The following is a 9,964-nucleotide window of genomic DNA, read 5'->3' on the forward strand; positions in this document are numbered from 1 at the left end:
GGGGGGGGTTCCATGGCTGGAACAGGTCCATGGCTCCAGGATGGCCGTGGCCCAGCCTGGCCTGGCCCAAGCAGGGCCTGGCCGGGCCCGCTGGCCCCCGCACGGGGCCCGCAGCCACCTGTGCCAGCACCAGAAACGAGAGAGAGCTTGGAGGGGGAGTTTGCCTATTCTTAAATGTGGATCACATAGGTGATCACAACTTTAAGTGGCTTAGAGAATTGTCCATATTCAAACTGGCCAGCTGATAGGTTCTATCAGTTCCCAGAGGAAACTGTAAGCACCCCTTAGCAAGGACGTCCCTTCCGGGACTATGCTTGCTAACCTATGACAGTCTGTTGATGTTTTTGTTGGTTTGGTTTGGGGTTTTTGTCCCCAGAAATGTATGACCTGGGAAAAATGAGGCAAGTAACTGAAGCCTGTATGTGCAAAGGAACAGGTTTTCTTTTCATGGGCTATTTGAACACTGTCTGCCACGCTGAATATATTCTCATTCTTCCTTGCTCCAATTTTGCTAGCCACAATCTGCTTCAAACAGCAAAGTAATATTGAGGAACCCTATATTTAGTCTTCTTGTAATATGGCATAGCAGCAGGAGAGGTTCGGTCAATCAGCTGGAGCTCTGCTATTTCCTTGGTTGACATTAGCTGGAGAATCTCTTTTCTCGAGAGGTGCAGAATCTAAAAATTACTCTTTAAATGTGACTCTGATGTTAGAAGACTTCATTGAGGGGAAGCCACCACTGGTTAATTTAAAAATGCAAATTGAAAAGCTTTTTGACTTCAGAGATGACACACAGAAATATGCTCCAGATTTGGAGCATGTGCTTCACCATTTCTGAAGACTGTCAACAAAACTTTCCTTTTACTACTATTTTCAGCTTACTTAGAGAATGATAAAATCACACAGGTATTTCTTTTCTTCTTTGGAAAAAAACTATTCCACTTTCAGAAGCAGGATTTAGAACATCTAGTCTCCCAGGAAAAATATGTTTAGGAAAGTACAATTTTATCTGGTTTCATAGTCCACTGGTGATTGCCAGCATCTGCAATAAACACTGGCCAATAGGCTTATCTGCTTAATTTGATGAAACCAAATCAATAGAAAATCCAAATTAGGTGCCATAGTGTCTTAAGTAGAAGAATCCTACTACTCACACGTGGCTCCCCATTCTGAATGATGCTTTGGGAATGTGAGGCAGGCAAGCTCATAGGTCGATGCTGAAAAGTATGACCCTGCCGGCCCCATATTTTGAAACATGCCAGAAGCCTGTGTACAAATAGTGCTCTTTTCCTCACTTCACAAATTTCAGAAGTTTAACAAGTCCCTGAGTGAGGCAGAATGCAAAGCCTCATCCAAAGCATCACAACAAGAAGCTGGAAACCCTCTGGAGATCTGCAGTCCGCCAGTGCCTCCACCCTGCTGATCTTGTCTAAGCTGTGCTGAATGAAGGTCAACCTTTCAATTAATGCCTATTCCACCGTAGCAAATTGCTTTTTTTTCCTTGAATTGATATGATATAGGAGACTTTTTTTATTATTAATAATTTAAAGGTTCTATCTTTATTCCCTTATCCAATGGCCTGCTTTAAAGCATTAGTGGAGAATACTAATAGGGCTACTTTCACATGGGATATGTTGGTGTAAGAGATAGTACCTATAATAAGGTTGAGCATGAGGCATAGGTAATCCCTAGATACTTTGTGATATTTGATTTGATTTGTGGTCCTTTGCAAAAGAGGCAAAACCTTGAACCTGATAAATGTCCTGTAAGAGAAAGAAAAATGTCTATCGGTCAGAGAGCAAAATTACTCCCGAGGGGATATGTTGCTTTAAGAAAGAATATTTTCCATATCCAAGTTATTGCTAATAGCACAATGAGCTAGGGGAAGAGACAGAGAAAGGTCAGATTTAGATGGCTCTTCAAGCTCCTTCTATTTAGTCTATAATAATGTAGTGTAATAAATTTTTACAAAGAACAAAATCTTCCCGTAAGTATTTTATTAACTATTAGCAAGTTTGGAGTGGTTTAGTTAAAACACTGCTACCTTTATGCTTATAAAACATGTCAATAAACTTCAGAAATTTTTATTTCTATTTTTCTTATACCTTTTCCTGAGAGGAGCCTATATTTTCATTTACAGTTTCATAGCACCTAAGATTTTGGGAGACTTCTCTTGCTTGTCTCCATTTAAATTGTCGCTATGAACAGCACTGCAGCTAACGCAGCATGTCTTGCAACTGCATTCTTCAAGGCTCAGACCAATAATAGCAGAGGATATTTTTAATAAAGACAGTAGGCAATCTTTTTCCAGTTCTATTTGTCAAATAAAACATTTATTTCTCGTCAGCACAACCTTGACTTAGCATCCAAACTCTCGCAACTTGATGACTTTTTGAAAGAGACAACTTGAAGGTTCTTAGCATCGGAAGTTTTTTGTTCTCCATCCCTACCTGTTTGGCTTCAAGTACCTTGTAGTTTGTGGATGTTAAAACACTACATTCTTGAGGAATAAATACTCATATATCTAATAGTGTAATTTTTTTTCATTATTATTATTATTTCTAAGATAGTCCTTCTGTTCCACAAGCACAAACAATTCTTCGGAATTTTTGATGATGTGGTTCTCAGTGCACTCATGAAATTGGAAGAAGTTTATTATTGAGAGAAGAGGAAACTAGCTGAATATCAGTGAGACTGATGCAGTACAGCAGACATATCTCACACAGTGTCGAAGAGGCCCCCAAAAGTAAGGAAACCTTCTGGAGGTGACAAATAAATGATAAGTTTTCAAAAGCATCTTTATGATTTGCATAACTGGGCTATTTCTACTAGCCATTATTCAGACTTTAAAGTGGAGATCTTTCTAGATGTTTAAAGTAGAAAAATGTCATGACACAACTGGTGGTGAGACAGTATATCCTAGAAGAATATAGGACCAAAGAAGCTGTGTACCTCAGAAGAGAGACGTTTAGTACTCTGTAGAATGCCAGTCTTGTCACCCCTAGGGTAAAGCAGTATATATTCCCCTTTCCATAAGCTAAATCAATAACATTAATTCCTTTAACTAATGAGTGTGTTTCTGTAGGAAAAGGCTAAAAAAGGGGGAAAGTACTTGAAAAATGACAACACAGACATCTTTCGTATCTTGGTGTTATGTCTTGAAGTCTTAAATCATTACAGGAAAAGAAATGACACTGCTTGTCCTATCCTCCTCTTGAAAGTGGCTGTCAGAAGGACTTCATCACACAGACACCACATTCAAGCTTACATAAATGCACAGAGAAGGTTTGCACTAATCTTGTAGTTATCACCAGCACCGAAAACGCTACTCTTCCTTTTATTCTTTTTGATAAAATCTGCAAGCATCTCCAAACTTTTCTCATTAACCTCTCTTTTCTATACTGATCAGCATCTTTTCCACATTGTTGGGGCCATTTTCCAAACAATTGTTTGAGGGAAGGGGAAAAGCCAAAGCAATAATGGGCTCAGGGTCACAATTGAGACTGTTCCATATAATAAGCAAACCTGAAACAGTAAACTGAGAAAGAAAGAGGGAAGGAAAAGGAGAGAAAAGAAAATGCTGACTTGGGTCAGGGGTCAGCTCTCTGATCTCATTGTCAGCGCCTCTGCCTTTTGCGTTATGGAATTTGTCTTTCATTACCCTGTCTGCCACTCTTGTCAATACACCCTGAAAAGACTCCTCAATAGGAAATTGTAAAGTTCTGGTTGAGGTAACAGGGGGAACTACCCGCTGAAGCCAGCTTGTGGCTCACTGCCGTTTCCTGGGTCTCCGCTCTGGTGCCAGTCTTCCCCCTGTATTGCCCAACAGAGCATCAACAGGGACTGTGAGGGAAGAGGGGTTACATAGCCCACTCCACCCCACCCCACCCCTTCCTCCCTGGCAGGGCATCCCTGCTGCTTGAGGGAATGTGGAGCTTTAATATCTGAGCCCCTTGAGTGCTGCAAAGACAAACAATGCAGGAACAGCCACTAACACAAAGAACATTGCAAAATCATTTGTTTCACTAAGAAAAATAACATAATGATCTTCTGAAACAAGAGATGAGGTAAAATGAAGACTCTGAGTGTGGTAACAGGAACTTTAACCGTCATATACAATGAAGATATTTGGTGCTGGTTTATTCCCTCTAACTTCCTACCTTTAACAGACTGGGGATTTCCGTCATAGTTGAGAGAGTTATAATCTCCCCTGACATTTGTACTACATGAACCTATACTGAAGGCTTTTCCAATTGAGTACTCAATTATCATTAGCACTGTTGAATGTCCCAAGGAGTTTTTATTTTATTCAAAATAATGAATGATTTTCAGTTTTCAAACCAAAATATTTGTACATTAAATTCCATTTGAAATGCCAGATTTTCTTTTGTTTTCAGTTTATCCTTCAATTTAAGCAATACTGTGCTTAAAAGCTTTATTTTTTTTTTTAATTGGAAGTATTTTCTTAAAATTGGTGTAATCTACCCAAATTTGTGATGCAAACCCTCAATTTGGTTATATGACTGGTGAACTTATAATACCCTTTAATGGAAACATTTGGTTGAAACAAGGAATCACATGTCCACTCTGTTTCTGAAGTTCCAGCAAACTAATTAAAGCTTTGCTTTTCCTCACTAACAATTTTGCTTTAGACACAATCTAGATCACTGAATTTTAAGATGTCACTGTCCTTGGAGGTACACTGAGACCTCTGAAGCCACACTTAAGTCTCTGCATAGCGGTACTCATAAATATGCTAGGGTATGTCTATTCCAGTTGCAAAACACTGTCTAAGTTTACCAAGAAGAGTTGTAGTATGGCTCATTGAATCCAGCCTAATTCATCTTATACTTCCTATACAAGGGACAGCTCACTGAGGAGGATGCTTTAATTTCTGTAACACTTTCTGCAAAAGCCCAAAGCAATCCAGTAGTACTTTTCCTAAGCAATTTAGTCTTATCAGTTTAAGAAAGTATTCTGATATCATCCTCTGTAGGTTGATTACTTTCTCTACAGTTTCTCAGTCAGAGGAAAAAAAGATATCATTAATAAATTGATCTACACCAAATTTTGACATCACCATGATGAGGAGTTGGAATGAGGGAAGGAAGGGAAGATGGGTAGGATAGGGTAGGGAGGAAGGAAGGAAGGAAGGAAGGAAGGAAGGAAGGAAGGAAGGAAGGAAGGAAGGAAGGAAGGAAGGAAGGAAGGAAGGGAGGAAGGAAGAAGGAAGGAAGGAAGGAAGGAAGGAAGGAAGGAAGGAAGGAAGGAAGGAAGGAAGGAAGGAAGGAAGGAAGGAAGGAAGGAAGGAAGGAAGGAAGGAAGGAAGGAAGGAAGGAAGGAAGGAAGGAAGGAAGGAAGTTCAAGAGGGAAATCATTCTTAGTGAGCAGCTTAAGAACATGACATGAGGCCAATTTGCTAGCCTTTGGAAAAAAGGAGAGGAGACAAAAGATGTTTCCATGCTCAAGCTTGTGACATTGGCATGAATTATGCTCTGTCAGACATGTGAGAAGCTTCTCACAGAAGCCACTCGTGTTTTCCCCCTTAGTAGCCCGCAGTTACAAACCTGGCCATCCAAACCCAACAGAGCTATTCAGGAAAAAATTAACAAATCTCAAATGATCAAGGGAATTTCTTCATGATAGGAAAATTTGGACTGGACTTTTTCTCCCTAAAATTGATATGTTCTCATTCACAGAGAAATTATTTTTTGACCAGTCCTATTTTGTTTTGCATAGTCAGATTAGTTCATCACAATGGATCTTTGTATCCTAACAAATCCCAAAAAGGGATAGAGAATCTGAGCCAATCTGGAATTTTTGAAGATTACGTTAGAAATGAGAGCTCTTAATTGTTGTTTGGATCCCTGAATATCTTCTCATCACTCCCCATCCTAGGTGGACAACTAATTGTGCTTCAGATGTTAAGCATCATAAAATAGTCATGTAATACTATCTTCTGTACTTACCGAAGTGCAGTTACTGGAGACTGTCCATCAGTAGGACAGACAATCCCACTTTCATAGTCAGGTGTATTTAGCAAAGGTCAGTATCTGAGGAGGCTTACATAATAAAGCCCTTCAGGGACACTGATGTAGAATAAATACTATCAAGTTCATTTGGAGAAAAAGTAAATGACACAGGTGTCCCCCTCAGACCAAAGCAAGCTGATTTATCTGTTACAAAGTAGTTCCAAATGCTGATACAAAGGTGAGCTTTGGAATGTGAAAATTTGGCTTTTTCTTTTCCTCAGATCTTTTTATGTCCTTGCACCAGAGTAGGAAGGCGTAGTACCGTCTTAGAAAAAAGTACTTGAGCCATTTATCTGTATCTTACTGGTAGGTAAAAAATCTAACTCAACTCAAAAGTCTAACTGTGCCATTTCAGTACACAAAAGTGAATTTCACCCACAGCAATTCCACTAGCCAATTTACCAACAGATGTTGTTTTACAAGGAGATCTATTAAATGAATTTGTCCTTCATTAATAGATATTATGTTATAAACTTTCCCCCAATAGCTTTCCACAGCACACTTGCTCCCAATTTGGTTGAAGTCCAGTATTTGCTATAAAGTGCAAAATACTTGGCTGCTAACTAAAAATATATAGCAAGCAAGAAACACTTTTTAATTAATATAAAAGAAGTAGTTGTATTATTAACAGTGGTACTGGGAAAAAGTCAGTTTTATTTTTCCTCCTAAATTATTATTATATGTCTCCCACTGCTGGCATTTTCTTTGAAATAATCGTCCTTTTTCCAAAAGGTAATGGATACTTTTACCGTCCATACTTTCCCTTTATGAGCATTTATAAGCCTCACTGCACATACTTTATCCAACAGGTAAGGTTCTACCTTATAAAAAAGCAATTTAGCTTTATAGATTTGGCAATACTGAACACTTGGTTAAATGAAGGCTGCCTTATTTAAGAAATGGCACATCTGAAAAGGCCTGTTATCACAGCTTTAAGTCAATGTAAAAACACTATCCAGTACACTGCTTTGATATGGATGGAAACCATCGCTTCTGGCATATTCTCACGTTGGTGGGTGCTGGAAATCTTTCCTATATGCTTCTGTTTAGCTGGAGAAAACATGGTGTATATCTTGAGGATGATTTTTTTATTTAAAACTGTGTTCTTTTGTTTAGGAAAACATTTGTACAGAAATTTGATATATTGATTGCTCAAGTTTTTAAGACATAGAGTTTTTCAAAATAAGGGACTTCAAAGGAAGCATTTCTAGAACAAGATTGAATCATAATGAAATTTTATGGTATTAAATGTTACACTTTTCGTATTCCAATCTTAGCCAATTTAACATTCAGACATCCCAAAACTGTGTTTATTTGAAAGAAAAACAAGTTAGAAATGGCAGAAAGTGGTAATTAAATACTAGGGCTTATAATGTTAATGAGATTAACATTTTATAACAACCTCAGGTTATTTTCTATTATTTTTAATCTGGCAGAAAATAAAGTATGCAAATACTGGGGCATTTGAGGGTCACTTCAGGAGCTGTGCCTACGGTCATTTTTTATTAGCACATTAACTGACTGACTTTAAAAGATAACCTGTTAAACAGAATAAGAGTATTTTTGCACAGTTTAAACCTTAATAGAAGTCCTTTATTTGCATTCAGCACACAGCAGCATCTTGTAAAACTCTTCAGATTTTTTTTTTTAGTTTTCTTTTTGGCAGGGGGTTAGCTAAAATTAATATAACTTTATTTTATTTTGTGGTTTGGTTGGGGTTTTTTTTCAGAATGGGGTGGTGGGGTTCTGGTGTGTTTGTTGCTTTCAGCTGAGATTTCTTTGTCTCTTAGTGATAATTTAATTTGAAAAGGAATGGATCTTAGTCTTCAAAGCAACAATCTCTTCCTACTTTTAAAATGTTCCTGAAGATATCCAAAAAACCTTTCAGCTTATTTGTCCTGGTGATCCTTTTGCAATAACAAAGTTGAGGCAGTTTCTTACAACTCTCTTTTATTGCATTTTGTAAACAATTTAGTTGCCAGTCCTTTAGAGCTGTTGTCACCCATAATCCTCTCTTGTGTACCATTGACAGAGTGACCTTCATACTCACTGGCTCATCCATCATACAATGAACTTTTCACTCTACACCATGCTCATCCCTTCCGAGTAAGGAAAACCTTTGTCCGCATCCCACTTTGCCATTCACTGGAGATTCTGTACTTTTGCAAATGTGTATCATGAGAAATGAAAAAAGGAGGAAGTGGGAAAAATCACTAGTTCAGCACCTTTGAAAGTAAGTACAGATGGCTAGCTTTAAAGCACATCTATTATTCTCATTTGGAGCTCTTTATCCAGTAGGCCGCCCCCACTTGTGCTGCCCCACTGGACAGAAGATACCTAGTGAATCAGTAACAGTGAAAAACTAATTGCCATTTGAGAAATGCGCTTTCCCTGCATTGCAGGATGCCCTGAAATCCCTAAGTTTAAGGATCCTAATGAAAAGAGTTTGGTATTTAAATCATAAGCAAACTCTTTAAATGAAACATATTAATAAATGAAGATTAATTGATACTTTCTACCTTTCGTAATTGGCAAAGTTTGCTTTCAAAATGGCTACACAAAAAATTATTAAGGACAAGGGATTCATCCTGTTCACATATTAATGTGCAGGGTCTTGAGTACTCCTGCACTAAAATATTTCTTGCTCCTCCAGAAAATAGGCCAAAACATTCAATTCTGCTGCCATTGTAATCTCAGGTTTTTAAAGTCACCTCTTCAGCTGCTTATACTGATATGTTCTATATGGATATAGAACCAGCAGAGAGTATCAAAAACTGTGTGGTGCCCCGGGAAAAGAAAAAAGGAAATGTTTACCCTTAAGTTAGCACATGACACAATGGAATAGAATATGAAGTGGCTTATTGGATTCCTATGACTTGCCATTGTTTTACCAGTAAGGGCTTTTTAATCTTTTCCAGAGATTTTCAGAAAAATTTTAAAATAATATACATCTATTCATTCTTTTAAATTATATATGAGACAATAAATCATAGAAAGACCCCAAGCTTAGAAAAGGGGAAGAGGGATATTGAGCTGTATAGCTGATGCGAGAAACTAAGGACTGGCAATGGTACATCAGTGACATTTTCAGATAATGAGTGTAAGTAGATTTGGTTATGTTTAAAATTTTGTTTCATTTTCTTCATGAAGGTAGAGTTATACTGCAAACATTTCGTATTTGCTATTATTTTTCACAATTATATGCAAGAAAGTTTGCATTAAAAGTCCTATTACAGAACATTATGAATTAGGTATAGAATTTATCTGCCCTTATTTAAGAAAAACAAAAAATCCACCAAAAATTCCACCAAATCAACCAAAAAAGGCAAAAACCAAAAAAAACCCACACCCCAAACAGGAAAACAAACCTTTTAGACTAATACCCATGACAGGAAATATAATTAGGTTATAAATGCCCTGTGAACATCTTTTTCTTTTTTGCCCATTTCAGTTGAGAGTCTTTCTACTTTGTACCCAAGAATTTTAGTGTCTTTATAAACCCAGAATCATGGACTTGAACTCTCTCTCAGAGATGTTGACATAAGTCAAATTAACATAGCCTGAGTAACTTCCACCAAAGAAAGTGAGTAATTACAACACAGGAGCGAGTATCTCGCTCAAAATCATTCACTTGCCAAGGTTTTGTCAGGCCTTACACTCATTCACTGGTATTTTCTCCAGCCTTGCCTCCTAGGTGCTTAACCTGTGAAACTGCAAAACTTTATTTCCCAGTTGCATATATTCCCTCATCAGAAAGATTTCAAATTTAAAAATTGTGGCTTTTAGTTGTATCTAAATAGGTGAAAAATATAAGAGAGTAAAATATTTTTAATGTAAACCTTAAGTAGCAAGAGTAGTAAATAAGTTGAAGACTAATTTGGGTGTGCTTGTTTATCAAAAGACAATTTTTTTTTTTTTTAAATTACACTCTT

This window comes from Corvus brachyrhynchos, unplaced genomic scaffold (assembly GCF_000691975.1).
Source record: "Corvus brachyrhynchos isolate BGI_N302 unplaced genomic scaffold, ASM69197v1 scaffold7, whole genome shotgun sequence".
Classification (NCBI taxonomy): Eukaryota; Metazoa; Chordata; class Aves; order Passeriformes; family Corvidae; genus Corvus; species Corvus brachyrhynchos.